A 13856-nucleotide genomic window follows, 5' to 3' on the forward strand; every position below is an offset into this window, starting at 1 on the left:
AAAATAAATAACTTTTGAAGACAAAAGTTCATACAAACATAGGTATGAAAAATCAACAATGTATAAACAGGTTTAAAGGCGCTGAAACGTCTCGGGCAAGGACAAATATAAACTAAAATTTCGATTTTCGATGTCCTATATCTCCGCCATTTTGAATCTTATGACCTTGAACTTTGGTCATTTTATGTGTCTGAAAGTATGATCTTTCACATCCAATTCAAAACATTTCACCTTTGAATTTTCATGAATTACGCTAAAATTTACGTTAAAAAATGAACGAAACGCCATATTCGTAGGTCTATATTTCCGCCATTTTCAAATTCATGTCTTTGAAATTAAAAAAACTGTACAGACAATAGGCTAAAGCTTACATTTACAAAAATTCAACACTCTACATGAGATGATAAAGGCCCTACGAGCTCACAAATAACGGAAAAAAATAAGAAAATGAAACAAATTGCCATATTTGGAGAGCTATATTTCCGCCATTTTTCTATATATAATCCCTTTTTAAAACCATAACTGTTGGATGACAAAAAGTTCATACAAAACGGTATGAAAAACATCAAAACACCGTTACATACAAGGTACTTAAGGCGCTGAAACGTCTCGGGCAGGGGAAATATATAAAACTAAAATTTCGATTTTTTGATGTCCTATATCTCCGCCATTTTGGATCATATGACCTTGAATTTGGTCATTTTATGTGCCTGAGAACATGCCCTTTCATTATGCGCCCTTCGAAAATCATTTCTATGGTAAAGTTCATTTTTTGGACCTTTGTTTTGACCTCATTTGACCCCCTAGTTGAACTCATGACCCTGACATAATTTCTGATAACATGTAATGAGAAAAAAACGTGATCTTATCGTGATCTACATGGAGAATGAAACGTACATGTTGTGTAGCGTCTCGGTTATGAAATTATGAGTAAGGTTTTAACGTTCGTTCGAAAAATAAAAAAAAGCAGTTTTTTACGTCTGTGACCTTGACCTTGAACGTTATCCTCCAAAATTGAGAGTACATTTTAAGAACTCATGTACGTACATAACGTCTCCAAATTTCAGCGCTCTACACCTCTTATTTATTACGAAGATGTCGTTTTTAAAGATTTAAAGCTTTTTTAACCCTGTGACCTTGACATGAATGTCAAGGTCAATTAAAACAGCATAAGTTCTGTAGACATTCGTCCATGCTATGTCTATACAAAAAATCAAGCATGTGTGTTAAGTATTAAAGGCGCTGAAACCTTAAAAAAAATTTTGGCGGGAAAACGCCAAAATAGCCTTTTTTCAAAGGCCTATATCTCCGCCATTTTGGATCACATGACCTTAAACTTGTCATTATATTTATTTCTGAGGGCATGCCCTTTCATATCCAACTTTCAAAACTTTTCTGTGGTGAATTTCGTTTTTTGACCTTTGATTGACCCCGTAGCGAACTCTTGACCTTGACATAATCTCTGATAACATGGCATGGGAAAAGCACGCGCAATGTCAAGATCTATCTGAATAACAAAACGTGAACGATGTACACCGTACGGTAATGAAGTTATGAGCGCTTAAACTTCGTTCCAAAAAATTTGTTTTTTACGTCTATGACCTTGACCTTGAACATTTTTGTAAAAAATCGAACGTACATTCAAGATCTTTATGTACATTCATAACGTGTCCAAAGTTGAGCGTCGTACCTTATTTCGTTCCTGAGATATCCTGCGAACAAAAGATTTGTGGAAATAAGAATAAAAAAGAAAAATAAAGAATAATAATAATAAGAAGAAAAAACAGAACAATAACAATAGGGATTTCCATCCTCAAATGGAAATCCCTAACTAGATTTGATCGCGATCAAAACACGGGATTTTCCACCTATTGTAATGATATAAGTAATGTTAGCGAACAACAGACGATTGCTTTTAACGAACGGACAATCTCACTCAATATTAATCAGGAAAGCGTTTCTTACGAAAGTAGTCTGGTCCAACCGAAAAAACAGATTTAGGGGGGAATCCCCCTTTGGGCAGAAGATTTCATAGAGAGTGGTGAATATATAGTGAGCCTGCTGATTGGATATATGTGTGGGTCGGAAAACAATACATGTAGATGTAAATTTTGTAAAGAATTTTGATAACTTCAATTAACCTGAACCGCTTATTTTGAATCTTATGGGAAATTGATTTGGTTGTGATCTCATAGTTTAAAATAGTTGTGTGTCTATCCATATGAATTTTCACATCCAAAAAACATTTCACCTTTGGATTTTCATGAATTACAAATAAATCCTTACGTTAAAAAACGTGAACGAAAAACCTCCATTTCGGAGGTGTATTTTTCCGCCATTTTCAAATTCATGTCTTTAAATTAAAAATGTAATTTAGTGTGAATAGACTGTACAGACAATATTTAATATTTGTTACATTTACAAAAATTCAACACTCAGATGTACAATTGGCTCGGCCCTAATCGTCACACATACGGTAAAAAAAAACGTGTTTAAAATGTCAATATTGTATTGTGGAGCCTATATTTCCGCCATTTTTTCTATTAACCCCTGTCAAAATGTATGTATAACTTTTAAGGCATCCTAAGGTATCCTAGTTTACCACCGTAGGGTTTTATATACCTCTAAGAGTTTACCGTTGGTTTTTTACACTTGTAGGTGTGGTTAGTTGGCTCCGTATGGTGTTAGGCTTTGTTTAGGGAACGTGGTAATCACACAGGACTTAGCTAATTAGGCCTAAAGTTTGGCTTTAGTTAATCTTGGATACATTGTAACTGCTTCGGCACTTATATATCTCTTATTGTTATCTGTCTTAACGGGCACTATTGTGAATCTTCTATGTAATAATTAATCTACTTGTCTTTTATATAATAAATAGTTATTTGTACCTGTATTTACCTAGTAGTTGAGTTATTGGATTAGTGTCAGTGCTTCCGCTACATCCTAGAGATCGAACCTGTTGAGATACAGGCCTGTAACCTGTGGAGGAAACGGGATCCGGAGAGGATTTGTGACGACTGTGGACTCTGTTGTATACTAAAAATACTATACGATCACGATTTGGGACTTATACATATAACGGGAGCTACAGTCGGATCGCCCCTCCGGGTCTCTTGTGGAAAACCCTCCCTATTACAGTAGCACTTAAAACATCCCGAAAAGTATTGAAAACTAAATGTAAAAATACCTTCGAAACGGCCCGTGTGTAACGAAGATTGAGCCCAGGACAGAATTTTAACCCGGCCGCTGATTGGCTGGCTTATTATGAATTTCAAAATTAAAAATGTTTTCTGACAGGTAATTATTTCTTGATAACCGTGATATGAATTTGGAAATTCCGATTGAGATTTAGGTTCAAAATATCAATTTTGATAATGAATAGGTAAACACATTAGAATTTCAGGTTTTTTAAAAGTGCAAAAATTCTCCTTATCTTATGAAGATCTTGGACCAATGCGGAATAACAAGTACGATTAGAGTTTTAGTATTAGATACCGATTATCTCCCTTTGGCCACATGCCACATCATGTAATCACACCTCAAAATCGCTGAAAGTTCTATACCTCCGCCATTTTGAATCATATGACATTGAAATTGGTCATTTTATGTGTCTGAAAGCATGATCTTTCACATCCAATTCAAAACATTTCACCTTTGAATTTTCATGAATTACGCTAAAATTTACGTTAAAAAATGGACGAAACGCCATATTCGGAGGTCTATATTTCCGCCATATTCAAATTCATGACTTTGAAATTAAAAACCTGTACAGACAATAGGCTAAAGCTAACATTTACAAAAATTCAACACTCTACATGAGATGATAAAGGCCCTACGAGCTCACAAATAACGGAAAAAAATAAGAAAATGAAACAAATTGCCATATTTGGAGAGCTATCTTTCCGCCATTTTTCTATATAACCCCTTAAAAATAAATAACTTTTGAAGACAAAAGTTCATACAACATAGGTATGAAAAATCAAACACTGTACATACAGGTTTAAAAGGCGCTGAAACGTCTCGGGCAAGGACAAATATAAACTAAAATTTCGATTTTCGATGTCCTATATCTCCGCCATTTTGAATCTTATGACCTTGAACTTGGTCATTTTATGTGTCTGAAAGTATGATCTTTCACATCCAATTCAAAACATTTCAACTTTGAATTTTCATGAATTACGCTAAAATTTACGTTAAAAAATGAACGAAACGCCATATTCGGAGGTCTATATTTCCGCCATTTTCAAATTCATGTCTTTGAAATTAAAAACCTGTACAGACAATAGGCTAAAGCTTACATTTACAAAAATTCAACACTCTACATGAGATGATAAAGGCCCTACGAGCTCACAAACAACGAAAAAAAATAAGAAAATGAAACAAATTGCCATATTTGGAGAGCTATATTTCCGCCATTTTTCTATATAACCCCTTAAAAATAAATAACTTTTTGAAGACAAAAGTAAATACCATATAGGTATGAAAAAATCAACACTGTACATACAGGTTTAAAGGCGCTGAAACGTCTCGTGCAAGGACAAATATAAACTAAAATTTCGATTTTCGATGTCCTATATCTCCGCCATTTTGAATCTTATGACCTTGAACTTGGTCATTTTATGTGTCTGAAAGCATGATCTTTCACATCCAATTCAAAACATTTCACCTTTGAATTTTCATGAAATACGCTAAAATTTACGTTAAAAAATGAACGAAACGCCATATTCGGAGGTCTATATTTCCGCCATTTTCACATTCATGTCTTTGAAATTAAAAACCTGTACAGACAATAGGCTAAAGCTTACATTTACAAAAATTCAACACTCAACATGAGATGATAAAGGCCCTACGAGCTCACAAATAACGGAAAAAAATAAGAAAATGAAACAAATTGCCATATTTGGAGAGCTATATTTCCGCCATTTTTCTATATAACCCCTTAAAAAGAAATAACTTTTGAAGACAAAAGTTCATACAACAGCGGTATGAAAAATCAACACCGTACATACAGGTATTAAGGCGCTGAAACGCTCGGGCAGGGCAAATATAAACTAAAATTTCGATTTTTGATGTCCTATATCTCCGCCATTTTGAATCATATGACCTTGAATTTGGTCATTTTATGTGTCTGAAAGCATGATCTTTCACATCCGATTCAAAACATTTCACCTTTGAATTTTCATGAATTACCCTAAAATTAACGTTAAAAAATGAACGAAACGCCATATTCGGAGGTCTATATTTCCGCCATTTTCAAATTCATGTCTTTAAGATTAAAAACCTGTACAGACAATAGGCTAAAGCTTACATTTACAAAAAATCAACACTCTAAATGAGATGATAAAGGCCCTACGAGCTCACAAATAACGGAAAAAAATAAGAAAATGAAACAAATTGCCATATTTGGAGAGCTATATTTCCGCCATTTTTCTATATAACCCCTTAAAAATAAATAACTTGTGAAGACAAAAGTTAATACAACATAGGTATGAAAAATCAACACTGTACATACAGGTATTAAGGCGCTGAAACGTCTCGGGCAGGGGCAAATATAAACTAAAATTTCGATTTTTGATGTCCTATATCTCCGCTATTTTGGATCATATGACCTTGAATTTGGTCATTTTATGTGCCTGAGAACATGCTCTTTCATATGCGCCCTTCGAAACATTTCTATGGTAAAGTTCATTTTTGACCTTTGTTTGACCTCATTTGACCCCCTAGTGAACTCGTGACCTTGACATAATTTCTGATAACATGTAATGAGAAAAAAACGTGAATTATCGTGATCTACATGGAGAATGAAACGTACATGTTGTGTAGCGTACGGTTATGAAATTATGAGCGTTTAAAGTTCGTTCGAAAAAAGCAGTGTTTTACGTCTGTGACCTTGACCTTGAACGTTATCCTCCAAAATCGAGAGTACATTTTAAGAACTCATGTACGTACATAACGTGTCCAAATTTCAGCGCTCTACACCTCTTATTTATAAAGAAGAAGTCGTTTAAAGATTTAAAGCTTTTTGAATCCTGTGACCTTGAATGAATGTCAAGGTCAATAAAAAGGAATAAGTTCTGTAAACATTCGTCCATGCTATATCTATACAAAAATTCAAGCATGTATGTTAAGTATTAAAGGCGCTGAAACCTTTAAAAATTTTGGCGGGAAAACGCCAAAATAGCCTTTTTTCAAAGGCCTATATCTCCGCCATTTTGGATCTCATGACCATAAAACTTGTCATTATATATTTCTGAGGGCATGACCTTTCATATTCAACTTTCAAATTTTTTTCTGTGGTAAATTTCGTTTTTGACCTTTGTTTGACCCCGTAGCGAACTCTTGACCTTGACATAATCTCTGATAACATGGCATGGGAAAAGCACGCGCAATGTCACGATCTGTCTGAATAACAAAACGTGAACGATGTACAGCTTACGGTAATGAAGTTATGAGCGTTTAAACTTCGTTCCAAAAAATTGTTTTTTACGTCTGTGACCTTGACCTTGAACATTTTTGTAAAAAATCGAACGTACATTTCAAGATCGTATGTACATTCATAACGTGTCCAAAGTTGAGCGTCGTACCTTATTCCGTTCCTGAGATATCCTGCTAACAAGATTTGTGGAAATAAGAATAAAAAAGAAAAATAAGAATAAGAAGAAAAAACAGAACAATAACAATAGGGATTTCCATCCTCAATGGAAATCCCTAAAAAACAGAACAATAACAATAGGGATTTCCATCCTCAATGAGAAATCCCTAATAATAACTAGATTTGATCGCGATCAAAACACGGGATTTCCACCTATGTAATGATATAAGTAATGTTAGCGAACGGACGATTGCTTGAACGAACGGACGATCTCACTCAATATTAATCAGAAAGCGTTTTCTTACGAAAGTAGTCTGGTCCAACAGAAAAACAGATTTAGGGAATCAAGATTTCATAGAGAGGTGAATATATTGGAGCCTGCTGATTGGATATATTCAGGGTACACCAGTTAATGGTTTATGTGTGGGTCGGGCAATACATGTAGATGTGAAATTTGTAAAGAATTTTGATAACTTCATTTAACCTGAATAGTAGCAAACGTTAACACGGTCCTCTATGGGAATTTATTTGGTTCTGTGATCTCAAAACGGCCGGGTAGTTTCTCAAAATAGCACCGGTTGTGTTTGAACATCCGGTGTCACAGGTGACGGCTCTGCCACACACTTAAAAGGTTTTTAAACCTGTCAGTTTTTGTGTTTGTGCATTACTTTTATTGTTTGTATGTTCAAATGTACGTCCTATTAACAGCTAGGGTCACGTAAGGACGGCCTCCCATGTATGCGGTGTAGCTACACATGTACGTGTATTTACGCAAACATGTGTACATTGTTCATATATACGTGTACATGTAGAACTTAAAACATCTCGAAAAGTATTCAAAACTAAATGAAGAAAGACCTTCGAAACGGCCCGTGTGTATATATAAGATTGAGCCCAGGACAGAATTTTAACCCGGCCGCTGATTGGATTGTTTGATTCTGAATTTCAAAATCAAAAATGTTTTCTGACAGGTAATTATTCCTTGATAACCGTGATATGAATTTGGAAATTCCGATTGAGATTTAGGTTCAAAATATCAATTTTGATAATGAATAGGTAAACACATTAGAATTTCAGGTTTTTTTTAAAGTGCAAAAATTCTCCATTTCTTATAAAGATCTTGAACCAATGCGGAATAACACGTACGATTAGAGTTTTAGTATTAGATACCGATTATCTCCCTTTGACCACATGCCACATCATGTAATCACAACTCAAAATCGCTGAAAGTTCTATACCTCCGCCACTTTGAATCATATGACATTGAAATTGGTCATTTTATGTATCTGAAAGCATGAATTTTCACATCCAATTCAAAACATTTCACCTTTGAATTTTCATGAATTACGCTAAAATTTACGTTAAAAAATGAACGAAACGCCATATTCGGAGGTCTATATTTCCGCCATTTTCAAATTCATGTCTTTGAAATTAAAAACGTATAAAGACAATAGGCTAAAGCTAACATTTGCAAAAATTCAAGATTCTACATGAGATGATAAAGGCCCTACGAGCTCACAAATAACGGAAAAAAATAAGAAAATGAAACAAATTGCCATATTTGGAGAGCTATATTTCCGCCATTTTTCTATATATAACCCCTTAAAAAGAAAATAACTTTTGAAGACAAAAGTTCATACAACACAGGTATGAAAAAATCAACACCTGTACATACAGGTTAAAAGGCGCTGAAACGTCTCGTGCAAGGACAAATAAAAACTAAAATTTCGATTTTCGATGTCCTATATCTCCGCCATTTTGAATCTTATGACCTTGAACTTGGTCATTTTATGTGTCTGAAAGCATGATCTTTCACATCCAATTCAAAACATTTCACCTTTGAATTTTCATGAATTACGCTAAAATTTACGTTAAAAAATGAACGAAACGCCATATTCGGAGGTCTATATTTCCGCCATTTTCAAATTCATGTCTTTGAAATTAAAAACCTGTACAGACAATAGGCTAAAGCTTACATTTACAAAAATTCAACACTCAACATGAGATGATAAAGGCCCTACGAGCTAACAAATAACGGAAAAAAATAAGAAAATGAAACAAATTGCCATATTTGGAGAGGTATATTTCCGCCATTTTTCTATATAACCCCTTAAAAAATAATTAACTTTTGAAGACAAAAGTTCATACAACATAGGTATGAGAAATCAACACTGTACATACAGGTTTAAAGGCGCTGAAACGTCTCGGGCAAGGACAAATATAAACTAAAAATTCGATTTTCGATGTCCTATATCTCCGCCATTTTGAATCTTATGACCTTGAACTTGGTCATTTTATGTGTCTGAAAGCATGATCTTTCACATCCAATTCAAAACATTTCACCTTTGAATTTTCATGAATTACGCTAAAATTTACGTTTCAAAAATGAACGAAACGCCATATTCGGAGGTCTATATTTCCGCCATTTTCAAATTCATGTGTTTGAAATTAAAACCTGTACAGACAATAGGCTAAAGCTAACATTTACAAAAAATCAACACCCTACATGAGAGGATAAAGGCCCTACGAGCTCACAAATAACGGACAAAAATAAGAAAATGAAACAAATTGCCATATTTGGAGAGCTATATTTTCGCCATTTTTCGTATATAACCCCTTAAAAAGTTAAGTAAACTTTTGATTGATAGAGACTAATGTTTCATACCATATAGGTGAATGGAGTAAATCAATGCACATGTAGCAAACATGTTTAAGGCCTCGCTAAAACTTCGTCTGGGCAAGGACAATATAAACTAAAAATTCGATTTTTCGATGTCCTATTATCTCCGGCCATGTATTTGAATCTTATGACACTGAACTTAGTCATGTTTATGTGTGTCCGTGAAAAGCATGATTTGGTATCACATGCGCTGATTACAAAACTTTTCACTGTGACAATTTCGTTTTTGACCTTTGTTTGACCCCCGTGTAGAGCGAAACTGAGCTTGACCTTGACATTAATCATGATACATGGCATGGGAAAGCTCGCGGCAATTTCAAGAGATCTGTCTGAATACTAAACGTGAAGTGATGTACAAACGTATTGTTTTTGAAGTTATGAGCATTTAAACTTCGTTCGAAAAAATCGAACGTAGTTTTTTATGTCTGTGACCTTGACCTTGACCTTTATCGTACAAAATCGAACGTACGTTTCAAGCACTCATGTACCTACATAACATGTCCAAATTTGAACGTCGTACCTTGTTCCGTTCTTGAGAAAAAGTGTTAAGAAGGTTTCGTGGAAATAATAAGAATAATAAGAAAAAACAGAACAATAACAATAGGGATTTCCATCCTGAATGGAAATCCCTAATAATAATAAGAAAAAACAGAACAATAACAATAGGGATTTCCATCCTTAATGGAAATCCCTAATTAGATACAGGTCCAGTATATATCGCAGATTTACAGTTAGAAACACAATTAAAATATGTGTTTGCTATAGAAAACATTAATAATCATATACTGTAAACCAATTTTCATTTGCGTGCAATTTACTTTCGCGAATATTGCGAACCAGGTAAATTCGGGAAAGTGCATTTCCAAAAATGAATATCTACATCATCTATCTTGAAAAGAATGATCATTCAATTGTTAAATCCGCGAAACTTAATCTTCGTGAACTTGTTTAAAACTGGCAATCGCGAAATTTAAATACCATGAAAGAAAGTTGATTAACAGTAATATAAATAACGACATCGTGAAGGCAAAGAACGTACGTTGAAAAATTAGGAAATTTAGAACAATATACAATACGCACAGTGATCTGTTTTCTTCATTGCTAAACACAAACATGTTAAATTCTTTTTATTTTGTTTATGCACTAAAACATGTTGGTTTGTTGGTTGATTTGACTCAACGTCCTAATTTGCATATCACAGAGTTATCTGCACTTGCGGGTAGGTATTGATTGTGACGTCATGCGTTTACGAGCGTAACGTCATACATTTCGGAGAAAACGACGTGAATTGCGCTCACAAAATAATGACGTAACAATCGATACCTACCCGCAAGGGAGCTAACTCTGTAATTTGCAAAAACGGATCACTTTTTTTAGTGTCATCACAATGAAATATACCTTCAAAGACACCAAACAGCGCACCCTCACACTCAAATTATAGTGAGCGTTGAGACTATCACTTAAATAGACCATGATGTGTCTCGGACAGGGGACAAAACCCAGACCACTAAAATTGCTCAAGAATGTCAGAATGCAACACCCTACTAGTAGTCCTATTTTTTCAAATACAATTTCTGCTCTCGTGTATTCTAGGTAGATCATAAACGTATGCCCATGGCAATAATAGATCAGTCCAAAATGCTGGACAAATCAAATTACCAAATAAATGCAAATTTAAAAACTTTCAAAATTATACGCTCAATACAAAGTTTTGGTTAACGAAACGAGAAACCAAAACCTGGAAATGAACAAACTTAGACATTTTGTTATATATATATAGCAAGCTTCTTTGAGGCCGTAGCATGAAGTATTCCAGTGCAACGATACATAGAAATGAGAATTCAGCCCCATCGATCAAACAGCTAGCATTCCCTGTGCATTGTAGTTGAATAACGTCGAGCGTGGTCTGCTCTTGCATATGTGACCGCTCCGATAGTTTGAACCACTGCTTCGGTACGTTACTCGAGGCAAAAAAGGCTGGTACATGTTTAAATCAAATCGTCAACACTTCAAAGATGTCGAAATGCGGTATAATACAATTTATGTTGATTTATATCAATCAAGTGTCAAATAACTTTTAATGTTTAAGTGGGTTACCTGCGTTAATGAAAGGTCTGTATGTTGCTGTGGAAACGTCATTTCTCATTACCAAAAACTGAATTATGATTCAAGAAATCATTACTGAAATGGACATTAAATCAATCCCATTTTTGCCAAGTAATACAATTTATGCTATCAAGGGAATTTATGCTATTAGGGAAATCATGCACAGGCTTCTGCTAAGTAAAAATACTTTGACTTTTAGCTACTTGAACAACAAACTGTAAAAATCGAAATAAAGATCTCTTATGGGCGGTCGTTTGAATTTCGAAATTCTACGAAGGATAGTTAAGGAATAAGTAAAGTTCAGAAACTATTGTGACGTAAGCAATTCAATGTTGACGGATCAACGTTTCTCGTGTTCAAACATCAGAAATATTGGACCGGTTTTTATCATAGGAGGGAATAGAAAATACAAAGTACTGTATACTCATTCATAAAATTATCATTTACATTGTTCCTCTTAAACATGATGTCATTGAAAATAAGTATAGCAGAAACCTATTATTCGTGCTATTAACTCGTTTTTAGTCGAACGCGCCTTCAGCTCGTTGTCATGTCTTCTTCAGGCGATTTAACGATTATTGAATGTCATGCTAACATTTTAATCACGCGCCTACGCTATTGAATTTCGTCTAAACACTCGCAAAGGAAGTGACTTTCATGGTGATGCTAAAAATTAGACATTTTTTTCATCGTTATCGAATCTTTTTATACCGAAACATTCACATCATGTTATAAACTAAAAACTAGATTTTTTTAAACATTATGGTAAAACTGTATTCAGACACCTTGATAGTTATTGAACATGACATTGTCACACACATCAGACCACGAAGACCTAAGATGGTACATGCAACTCCATGGTATTGAGTCATTCATTGATTTTTCATAAAATATGTTTTGAATTGAAATTAAGTATTTACATTTTAAAATGTTAGCAAACTTAACACTATTCAAATCACGAGGACCTATTATGATCATGATTCAGTTTTAGAATAAAAAGACTTTTAAGGATTGTGAGTCTGTTAAAAATTGGCTATTGCTACGAAAGAAACTGTTGTAAGTCTGCTCAGTCTTGTTGGGTAGTAGACCGTATATGAACGGAAAAACAGTATTCTGTACCTGCCCATGTATTGTATATATAGCTGATAGGACAGACCAAGACGTGAATAAAATGTTCCATCTCCATGATGATGGAAGAATCACTAACGTGCTCCAAACTTGTGTCTGTATGGCGAAAATGAGGAGTCTTTATCCATTTGCTATAACTTCGTCAGTTACAAGAAATCTCTCCAGCACATGTTTCTTTCAATTCTCCACGATGATCTATTTCCTTTACGAAGCTGATAGTTTTGGAATGGATTTCGTTCTGTTATTGTAAAATCTTGATTTAACACTGTCGAAAACTGTAATTTCTCGATCAAACTTTTGATGTCTCCGTCAAATTCTCCATTTCCTAATAGATAAAGTTCCTCATCATATGGCGGTGACACTGGTGTTATTTCATCTCTGCATCTTTTTTTCAAGTTTACCACAAATGCATCAACAGCAAGGCCAATAGTGTCAGGCTGATGGTTATGAATTTGGCCATAATTTCCAACAGGAACATTATTGAAAAATGTCAACGTTGTTGTACAGTTTAAATCTCTCCTCACTCACCTCCAATACACTCGATTTGCCTTTTTAATGGAAAAATTGTATCCAGCATTCAGAAGATAATGGCCCCCTCTTTGAGTCTTCCATTATCAAGAAAAACAAGTGACCACGTTTTACCTAGAACTTATAATTATCTGGTGGACACTCAGGTGTGACCAAGCCTAACCAAGGTGTGAAAACAGGAAAGTTGGCTAGACTGGAATGGTGTTCACCAGACGCTCAGGTGGCGACACACAGACCTATAACACGGTATCCAATATGTCAAATAAAAGACTATGTAGGTCAAGGATATACCCTCTCAAGCAGAAAATAAATTTCTTTTTGTATATTAATCATAATCTAGACGCCATCCGCTGCCTTATTAACATACGAATATATACCAGACATATACCAGATTTCGGTCTATTTTAAGCAAAGCCTCTTGACCACCTAAATCTATATTCTGTACAGAATCATAATCATATTTGCGCAAAACTCAAAAACTTGAACTAATGAAATATTGAGCACATCCAGTTCTATACCTTATATACAAAATATACATTATATGTCTCTTGTTTTAGCCTACTTATAGTAATGTCTTCAATAACAGCTAGGGTAAAACTTAATGTCACAGTTCTTCCAATACGTGTTTATGAGGGTCTTGAATCTGTTCACCGACTCGGCATTAACAATTTCCGAAGGTAGAGAGTTCCAGTCGTTGATATGGGCGATCATATGTTCTGATATCTGAATGATACGTGATCGCTTGAAAGAAGATTACGATATAATATCAATATATAAAATATGTTCTAATTGAATTGTGGTTCTTCTAAAGAGCCAAAAAAT

This window comes from Argopecten irradians, chromosome 2, assembly GCF_041381155.1.
Source record: "Argopecten irradians isolate NY chromosome 2, Ai_NY, whole genome shotgun sequence".
Classification (NCBI taxonomy): Eukaryota; Metazoa; Mollusca; class Bivalvia; order Pectinida; family Pectinidae; genus Argopecten; species Argopecten irradians.